The sequence below is a fragment of the Andrena cerasifolii genome, chromosome 4 (genome assembly GCF_050908995.1).
Source record: "Andrena cerasifolii isolate SP2316 chromosome 4, iyAndCera1_principal, whole genome shotgun sequence".
Taxonomy (NCBI): Eukaryota; Metazoa; Arthropoda; class Insecta; order Hymenoptera; family Andrenidae; genus Andrena; species Andrena cerasifolii.
This window is the reverse complement of record NC_135121.1, coordinates 4,005,750-4,016,775: the sequence shown is the minus strand read 5'-3', so window position 1 is coordinate 4,016,775 and position 11,026 is coordinate 4,005,750.

Here is an 11,026-nt window from a genome sequence, read left to right as displayed (position 1 = left end):
AAAATGTTGCTACAACCTATACCTAATGTATTTTTCAAATTCCTCTTCTTGTGCGTTAGAAAAAAAAATGCAATTGGTCGGAATATCAAAAAAAATAGTAAAGGTGGTTTTTTAATTTTTTTTTCTTAGCCTGTAATGAAAATTCAAAAATTCCTTTTATAGATTTAAATAAGTATTATACATGCTGAAAATTTCATCGAAATCGGTTAACGTTGCTAGTCTCGAAGGTTCGAGATTGCCCCATCCGATTTGTTCGTCAATACCTCACGACATCAAAAAATAAAAAAGAATTTATTTCAGAGGCTAGAATCATGATTCAAGCAACGCCTTCGTCACAAAATGTTGGTAAAAAAGTGCTTTATTTCAGCTTAAAAAAATACAATTTTATCATTAATTCAACAAGTAATTACATGCAATTGAAAATAGACAAAATATTACTTGAAACATGATGAAAATAATAAATTGTGTTTATCTTGAATGAGCATGAGCGTTCTGTATTTATTACGTTCTGCCCGGCGTTGGATGCGACCTAAACTATTAGCTAGTGGAGAGGGAACATCGTTTTTATTTATTAAAACGCCGTAACCATCGCATTCGCGATTACCCCGCGTTCGTGTTTACCCTGCTCTCCCTTATATACGCCTTTCGCAGGCAAAGGGTTAAAACTGAATAGTAAATGTCAAGTCAACTAACCCCATCATATTTGTCAACTAACCCCACAGCCGGGGTTTGTTGACTTATTCGTTTCACTACTCTAAACATAATAAAAACTACGACCTAGACTCAATTAATGTTGAGAATAGCGAAGCACGTGACTTGTCGGTTGGTGTTTTTCAAATCTCCGGTAACGGGTCTGCCTCGCATGACCTGTAAATACGAGCGTCAGTCTCGAGCAATCGTTCGCAGATAGCATGTAGTTTTGTTGACTGTATATAGGAAGCGTTAATAGAAGTTTTTTAAAACCTCAAATTAGCAACAATTAACACAATTTTAAAAATTAAGCCTGTATATCTAATGAAATTTCTAAACTTTTGGTGTGCAACAAGTCAACAAAATACCAATGGTCTAAATAGGAAAAGTAATTTTAAATGTAAAAGTAGGGGAGACCGGGGCTAGTTGACTAACTTTTAATATTTCTAATTTTTAAATTTATAAAAATTAAATATAAAAATTTGTAAACTTTTGGTGTGCAACAAGTCAACAAAATACCAATGGTCTAAATAGGAAAAGTAATTTTAAATGTAAAAGTAGGGTAGACCGGGGCCGGTTGACTAATTTTTAATATTTCTAATTTTTATAAATATATAATTTTATAAATATAAAAATTATAAATATATAATTTTATAAATATAAAAATTATAAATATATAATTTTATAAATATAAAAATTATAAATATATAATTTTATAAATATAAAAATTATAAATATATAATTTTATAAATATAAAAATTAGAAATATATAATTTTATAAATATAAAAATTAGAAATATATAATTTTATAAATATAAAAATTAGAAATGTTAAAAATTAGTGAACTAGCCCCGGTCTCCCCTACTTTTACATTTAAAATTACTAGGGACTATGGAATCAATAAAAAAAGCTTATTCTCCATCTTCTACCTGTTATTTTCACAACGAATTACCTCTGCGATACCATGATCTACTGAACCCCTTGCTAAATGAACTACCACGAAAGGAAAATAGAATTCCAGTAAGCCCCATTTTTTTTAAATATGTAATTTAGTTATCTCGACCATTTAAGTTCCAAGTTGGAAATATTGCGCGGATTGGTTTCTCAGTTCTGCCGACAAGCACCAAAGCTGTGGAAAAAAACCCCGGAAAAGTGGAGTGCAACCACTTGATGTGCGGCGAGATGACTCGCAGGCGGGAAAATATAATGTAAGCAGCATGGTGAAACCGGTTTGCCGGTCGCAGGACAGAAACCATTGAATTTTCTGGCGCCAACTAATTCGTTTGAAGCACCCTTCGGCGAGTGCTGGTCTCTTTTGCCGGCTTCCATACCTTCCTGACGTACTGCATCGCCAGAAGGAAGCTCTTGACAAGCTACTCGCCTTGCCTCCAGCACGACTTTCTTGTTGCGCTCAAGGGACGTTGCCGCGCCGCTACTAAACACGACTACATAATCGACAGAGGCCAACAGACAGGAAGCAAGGCACGCCGCTAGCCGAACAACAAAAAGAAACACCGCCATCGCAGAGTGGTCCGATCCCAGAAACACCCGAGCTAGATTCAAATGTTCTACCTCTTTGGAAATCTATGATACTCGTGGGTTATTTTCGCCATAGACTCTCACATCTATAGACTAAATTTTTGCACCGATAAGGGTTGCTATAAGTTACCCAAAATTGTTTTAAAAACGTTTGAAGATGGGGAAAAATTCCTGTTTGGGAACCACCATGTGTTTTCTGGAATTGACGTACTTTGCCTCACTATGTGTTTCCATGGATAGGAATTTACTTCAATCTAACTACGTAACGTGAGAGAGTGTCTTTTCAGCTATGAGTACGTGTAATATGAAAGGGATGAGCGTATTACAACCCTTTGAAAAAATATTTAGTTGCGTTCACAAAACGGAAGGCGCACAAAGTGACGATGAATTTTGCGTGAGAGGAGTTTTTAGAACCCACTTAGGGGAGACGTTGGAAATGAGAGCCAGTGTATTTTAAGCAATATTGTAAATAAAACGACGACATATTTCCGCCCGAAGGTACACCTCCCCCACAACAATGATGCTGCGCATTCGTCTGGCTAGTCGCATTCGTACCGGTGCCAGAGAATACGTTGTTTATTCAGCACACATTTCCTGTTATTTCTCGAAAATTTGTATCGAAATAGTAACCTGACCTGTGTCTATTATATTTTCTTTCGGCTTAATTTGAAAGATCCATAGTTAAGCTTTGTTATGATAACTTCAACTTTGTGTTTATGTCAAATTTTATTCTGCTATTTTTACAGAAGTAAAGTAACTCTCGTGGGGGTAACGAGAGTCAAGTGGCTCCTTACCCGGGAAAAACATTAAATAGGGACAGCTGTTTTTGCCACACATGCCAAGAACTTGGAAACGGTTGGCACAGGTGGCGACACACCAAATAAGTACTTACACACGTGATTTCTGTAACTAAGTGTGTCCACTTAATTAGAATTCGTTGAACATTAATCAATCGTTAAATTTGATTGTTGTACGGATATTATTGGTCACTAATAAGTGCTACCCTTTTAGTATTAGAAGAAAAGATTTTAATTTTCTTTTGGGCTACATAATTTTCTAAGTTCTGTGTCAAAACTGGCTTGGCCCTCATTACCCATGTTATAGTTTATTTTGAGTCGGTGGCACGTGAAAAAGGTCACTCGAATATTATTGTTGGGTGAACTTTTCCTCTGGGAAACCTTTTTTCACCGAAAATTTATACGAATCGAAAGCACGTATCAAACGACATGGAAAAATAACAATTTTGAGGTTAGGAATCTATTCTAACCTCGAACGTGGCCAACTATTATGCTTCGCTACTACTATTACGTTACAAAGTAGGCCACGGGCCTGGCAAGGTCGCATTGGTGAGTATAATCACAGACCCTCAGATACTAAAAACGCACCCTCTTCCTACTTTTCTTGGGGAAAAAATGATTTTAGGTTATGCCCAAACTCACATCGGTTCGCTACCATGCTTTACGCGCCCCCCGCACTAATCCTGCCCCAACCAATACTAATACCCTGGACAAATTAGAAAGTGGAATGCGATATTTCGGAATAAGTCAACGGAAATACTGTACAGAGGGGAGGGAGTGCAGTATTTAAATATATAACATAAAAAGACAATTTTGTTCGAAATGTAAAAAAAGTATTTTAAAGTATTTTCGAAACACCCTAATAGCGAATTCGGTACCTCGCACTAGTGATCCTCTAGGGAGCGATGGGTATAACCGCAGCCATTTTGGAGCAAAACTGGAAATAACATAACCTAAACTTTTATCTATCTCTTTCTATCAGTATTTCTCTCTCCCTCTTTCTGTCAGTATTTCTGTCTCTTTCTATCAGTATTTCTGTCTCTTTCTTTTTTACAGTTTCTTGCTCTCTCTACTGCCGGTTTAGACCCCAATTGCGTCGACCAATAGAAAACGCGGAACACATTTTCCGATCACTACCTCGCACTAACTCTGCGCTGGTGCCAAAAAAATGATTTGAATTGGTTGATTCTTATACAGCCATCTTCGTTTCTATCAGAAACAACCAGCCCGAGTAATTTTCTGGCCCCAGTGCAGAGTCAGTGCGAGGTACCGAACTCGCTATAAGTATTTTATGCTGTCGAAATCCCTCAATGTAACCGTTTCGAGAAACAATGAAACTACATACTCCTACCCCTCCAACTTTCAGCAACGAATCATATGCGACAACCACTGTAACTGTCACAATAAAGGTTAACAAAAATATGTCAAAATTTGATTCCTCGATTTCCGATAATTGAACGAGGTGCTACATTGCACGCCGCAAACACCCATCTTTTAAGGGGTTATGCCTAGTCAGGCGGTCGAAAAGAGGCGAATATTTGTGAATTTTTTTTTAAGAAGCGGAAGCGTATATTTTTACAGAACTTTTTTGCGCTTAAAAGAGTAACATTTAAAGAACATTTGGTAATTTTTTCGTAGAAAAATATTTACGTTTATAATAAAATAACAAGCGACATCCAAGAAGCATTTTTAAAAATTTGGTTTTGCGGTGAGCACTGCCATTCGAAACCAGATTATCTAAAATCAAAAAACAAAAAAGATTTCGTTAGTATATTAATATATCTTCCGATTGACGGAGAGAATTTTCCGAAATATTAATTTAGAAGAAAATGGCGGCTATTTAAAGTTGAAATCCTGATTTTTCCGTGCAAAAATCCCGCGAAAAAATCAGGATTTCAACTTTAAATAGTCGTCATTTTGTTTTAACTTAATATTTCGGAAAATTCTCTCCGTCAACCTGAGGATACATTAATATACTAACGATATCTTTTTTGTTTTTTGATTTTAGATTATCTGGTTCCGAATGGCAGTGCTCACCGCGAAAGCAAATTTTTAAAAATGCTTCTTGGATGTCGCTTGTTATTTTATTATAAACTTAAATATTTTTCTACGAAAAAATTACCAAATGTTCATTAAATGTTGCTCTTTTAAACGCAAAAAGTTTTGTAAAATTATGTGCTTCCGCTTCTTCAAAAAAAAATCACAAATATTCGCCTTATTTCTACCGCCTGACTAGGCATAACCCCTTAAGGATGCTACTCCTCCGCCCTCTATACAAACAACATAATTGTTCTTTTGACAATATAAAAATGAAAAAATATAGTGCAAACATAGATTAATAAAATGTAAAAGGTTCGCCAAAGCATCTTGTATAGTAATGTAGAAAAAAATCCTGAAGCTTATATCATTTTTAGACGTCTAACCCGCACATACCCGCTAGGACATCATGCGCGTCAGCAACGACGCTCGATTCACGTTCTTGTCATTGTAATCTGCTATGCTTGTTCTGCAATGAAGACGTTTAATATTAATAATTATTTCTCGGCCTGGGCGATTGGGGTTTGGATTTGGTTGGTTTATATCCGCGAATCCCGCCCCTGTATTGTTTTAGCTACCACCCGAAGCCGTTCGTTTTCAGTGATCGATACTAAAAATCAAAAGTAGAGCATCAGAAAGGTCTCGTAGTAGCAACAAACCCGTAATGTCAACGGATGTAGTAATAATTTGTATTTTCTAACATATTTCAACGATGTCCAAAGTACTGCAATCGGTCTTGAAAGTATGGTCAGCGGATGTACCGACTGTAGGACCTTAAAAATTATTACGAATAATTTTTTCTGTTGATACAATCGAAGTGGTGCTGGGCGACGCAGCGTCAACTTTCGGCAATTTTTACAAGGCCAATTTTAAAATGCCCATATTTTGGCAATTAGACCATGAAGGGGAAGGATAGAACTATATTCTGTTTTTTTTTAGATTTTTAAAATGGCGCCCGTTGTTAAAAAACTGCATTTGTTTAAAATAATTGCACAAAAATGGTTAAAAAAATTTGTTTCTGAAACTGAAATAATTTTTTCTTAAAACTTCAATGTCTTTTCTACGAATCGCCGTAAGCCTCAACTCCATCCGTTTACTACTTCCATAGTTATAATTTATTGAAAAAAAAGTTAGCACTTACCTTCAGACAGCTGTAAAATCGACATTTTTCAAAATCGTCAAAAATCCTTCGAGATATGTTTATATATCCCTAAAGACTACAACATATTCAAATTTCAGCCACATCCGAAATGTTACTCCAAAAAGTGTCCGATTTCGCTTGGAATGTCCCATTCGGGTCTTGGGTTCGACACAGCTGAACGGACCGGAAAGATACCTATGCTGTTCTTGCCGCTCACATTTGTCTATCACTCTCGTGACAGGCCTCGGGCTTCTTGAAATCAGACCCGTGGAGTTATTTGTTACTCTGACTCTGACACTGTCGGTCCTGAACGACGTCAACCTAGCGAAGCATTGTTGTATTTAAAACTCTAAATGACGTATTATTCTACTAGCTGACCCGCTACCCGGTTTCACCTGGGAATTATTTATAATCAAATAAAAAAGCCAAAAAGAAAAATAAATAGCCTATCATCTAATCCAGGGCGCATGTAATGTGTATTCAAATTCTCATTGAAATCCGTTCAGCCGTTTAGGCGTGAAAGGAGGACAAACAAACAGACAACGTTTCACTTTTATATATTAGTACGGATTAGATATAGTGAAATTAAATAGAAGCTATTAGCATTAACACTTTACACCCAAAAACTTTTGCAATATTAGCGACTGGCCGACGCTAGATATTTTTATAGTTAGTTTTCTGAAAATTGGGTGTTGTTCTCTGAAAAAGAAATTGTTAATCCTTATAATTTATCTTTCATTAACTGTTTCATTTATAAATGAATATTTTAGTTGTAAGAATATTGAAATTATTTATAAAATTCTTTAAACGAATTAATAAATTGTTAAAAACAAATTTACGTTTAGAAGTTTATTATAAATTAAATCAATTAATTTTATTATAAATTTATTTTATGTATAGAGACAGTTGGGGTAGATTGATGTACTTTTTTCCAACTTAAATAACTTTTGCCATGTCAATATTAGTGGCACAACTTTGAGGCCAATATGTTAATAATTTATTTTACTTTTAGAAAAAAGGTATAAAATTGTTAACATTTCTTTAAAAATTGAGATTTACATCAATCTGCCCAATAGGTGGGATATAATGATTCATAGATAGGGGTGGGTACATTAATACAAAATGGAGCGCATTAATATTATCACTGAATATTAATTAGTACACCTCCGTTTTTAAATTTTCTTTTATTACTTTAGAAATATAGTATTAAAAATAATTTGTCTCCTTTCCTCTTTGAAAACTAATAATTCTTTGGAATTAAAATCACTAGCTTTTCATTCAAAATTAAAAGTATAGTTTTTTCAGTAATAACGGTTTTAATAGTAATTATCTGATTATAATACAATTCTTATGTACTTATTTCACATTTTTATTGCACATTATATTTAGGTACATAATTCCTGATCATTTCTGTTGTACAAATGTAGGAAAATAAATCATTAAGATCAATAGGGGCACTATTTTACAATAACACGGCACTTTGGTACACTCCATATAATTTTGTATCATAGTGCCCCAAAGGATACATTCTCAAAAATATTTTTTTTGTTCAAATATATAAGAATAAGAAAATTTTAGGTGTCCACCTCTGATTGCTTTGGTTTTCGGATATATTTTAGAGAACCGAGACATTGGAAATACCAGTTTTTTTTTTATTTTGGCCCCTTTGCATATTTAGGGGGTGTAACCACCCCTCAAAAATCATAAAGAGGTACAAAAGTGACTAGCGTCAAAAACATCCATACAGCGAGTTATGATGCAAATGAAATTTATATCAAGTTTTATTCAACACAATATTATAATACTCTTTAAACTAACAGTAGACACTTTTGTACCTCTTCTTATGAACTTTGAGGGGTGGTTTTACCCCTTAAATATGCAAATGGGCTAAAATAAAAAAACACGTATTTCTCATTTTCCTGTCCTCTGAAACATATCCAAAAACCAAAACAATCGGGGGCGGACACCTAAAAACCTTCCCTTGTAAGAAGGATCATCAGAAAAGAAATAAAATAAAGATTACTAAAATCAATATAATAACTTACCTGTAGTATGGATGATAAATCGAAGCAAGCAAAGCTTTAAAATTACAATACATTTTTATACTGTACTATTTTAGTTTTTAATACAGAACAACGAAAACACGTCCTGCTCTTGACGCGTTGTTGATTGCAAAGTGACACGCATTACGGTGGAACGTCGATTATCGGAATACAGGATGAATCAATCACCTATGTACATACGTACATATATACAGAAATTCGTGGATGAATACTGTGGCGTTTACGGGTTCGTTCAAATATATATTCCTACCCTGTATTAAAACATATCAAGAGGGAAACGATTGCATCCGTTCAGTTCTTTTAGTATTAGATCAGGGGTGTCGAACTTCCCCCCTCCGAGAGCCGCACGAGTCGGGCCCCGGTCAGCCGGTTCCCCCACTTATTCTTCTCCAGGAGTTGCGCGAGACCCGGCAGACAGAGACTGCGGCACGCGGAGAAGAAATTCATCGGAGTGAAGTAGGTGTGGAGGGGGCCGTCCCCCTACGGCTCTGCGGAGCAGGCGAAGAGGAGAAGGAGCCACTGCGGCTCGCGAGCCGCTTCTTCGACACCCCTGTATTATAATGCACCAGCACGTCCCCCCGCACAACTTCTACAATTTGAAAGCGAAATGGTAGAGATTTTTTTCTTATGCCCCAATGTAATATCAGTGCTTCAGAAAATTGACCTATCAGTTGTTGCAGCTTTGAAGAGACATTAAGAAAAGAATTTATTACGGTGCTTGTTGTTTGCTGGTGATAACGACGTGGGAGTCCTGCAGTTTTATAAGAAGCTTAATTTAGAAGATTTTTTTATTTCATTTTTCGAAGGTTCAACCGTTTAAGAATCCGTGTTTAAAGGATATTTTGAAATTCGTAAAATTCCGATAGTAACACCCGGCCACTCGGCGCTCACGTAAAACTTTTAACGCGTTTTACTAGAAACAGTGTTCTTAAAATCGGTGGAACCAATATTTCAAAAAGTTATTATCCGATTTGACTGAAACTTTTTTTATTTTGAAGAATATACTTCTGTGCAGTGGAGAAACCCTGACATTTTACAATTTTTGAAAATTTGTAATTTTTGAAGACCTTGAAGGGACGAGAAATATAGGGGAAACGTGATTTCAAACGCCAAGTGTTGTTATTTTCTCAAAAATTGTAATTTTTCTAATTTTTTCTGGTAAATCCACTAGCGAGTATCGTGCCCTTTAATAATATGGTATTGTTTTTTATTTCAGACGCTACAGGTTCCACCGTTTTGGATGAATTTTTTGACGCCTCGACTTTAACAACTCCTCAGTGCCATCTTTAATTATAAAAAATAGTGCAATGATTAATTATAAAAAATATATATTTCTATAGTTTAAGACATCCTTAATACAGTGCAAAAAGTCCCATTAATTTATTTGTAGTAGTTTTCCTTTAATTAATTCCTAAAGATCACCTATTTTTATTGGCTTTAGACCGGAACATCCCCTTAACATGTACTACTCTTAAACCAGCATGGAGTAAGTTGGTGAATGATGCAGATGATAATGTGAGCCAAATTGAAACCAATCGTGAATTGGAAAATTCATGTCGTGTAGTAACGACGATGTTCAGGAATGTTTAAACATATAAGAAAATAATCCGGGATATAAAGCTATGAGTGATAATGATATTATTTCATCCGTACCTACTTGACAAAAATAATGAAAAAAATGAAAATGTGAGGGGATGTAGTACTAGCCCATGTATGTACCTACGTATTATCCCAACACACAGCCGAGCGGAAAATGCATTGGATATCACATTGCAATGAGCAAAACCTGAAAAAGAAATAGATTCTGCACAAATATTTATTTTAGAGGGAATCCGCACCTTGGCAATATTTAAAAACGTTTAATTTATTTTTTGTATTGCATTTTTCTTATTAGGTATGTATTCTTTTACGTAATAAACACCCATAGGTCATTTTAAACAGTTGTTTAATTTCTGGTTGACTTACGACATATTCACAAATTTGGTTCTTCCAGACCGATTATTTATCCGAACGGAAGTGTCCCCCAATTAGTTCGGATAATCGACGTTCTATTGTATATGTGTTAAGACGATCGCTTATAAGGCGACATCTTGTGGTCATGTTTTGAACTTCTAACTGTTTACAGATGTCAATATATTATTAATGTTTCATTGTGCCTCTTGCATCAAAGTGTCCCAACCAGTGGCGGATTTAACAGGGCGGCCGATGAGCAGTTGCCACCTGGGCCCCTGCCCAGAAGGCCCCCCAGGGCCCATTCCTTAAAAAAATTATGATTTTATCCAAACTATATTTTTTTTTGTATTATTACACTGAGCCCGATTTCAGTAAACTTTATTTTCCCCAAAAATGGGCCCCTGCTCAGACGCCCTCCCCTAAGGCCCTGTCTTCAAAAAGAAATTATGATTTTATCTAGCATTATTTTTTTCTATACTTTTCTGTACACTTACCCCTTTTTAATAAACTACCGTTTTATTTTCCCGAAAAATGGGCCCCTGCTCAGAAGCCCTCCCCTAAGGCCCTGTCTTCAAAAAGAAATTATGATTTTATCTAGCATTATTTTTTTCTATACTTTTCTGTACACTTACCCCCTTTTAGTAAACTACCGCTTTATTTCCCCGAAAAATGGGCCCCTGTTCAGAAGCCCTCCCCTAAGGCCCTGTCTTCAAAAAGAAATTATGATTTTATCTAGCATTATTTTTTTCTATACTTTTCTATACACTTACCCCCTCTTAGTAAACTACCTCCTAATTTTCCCAAAA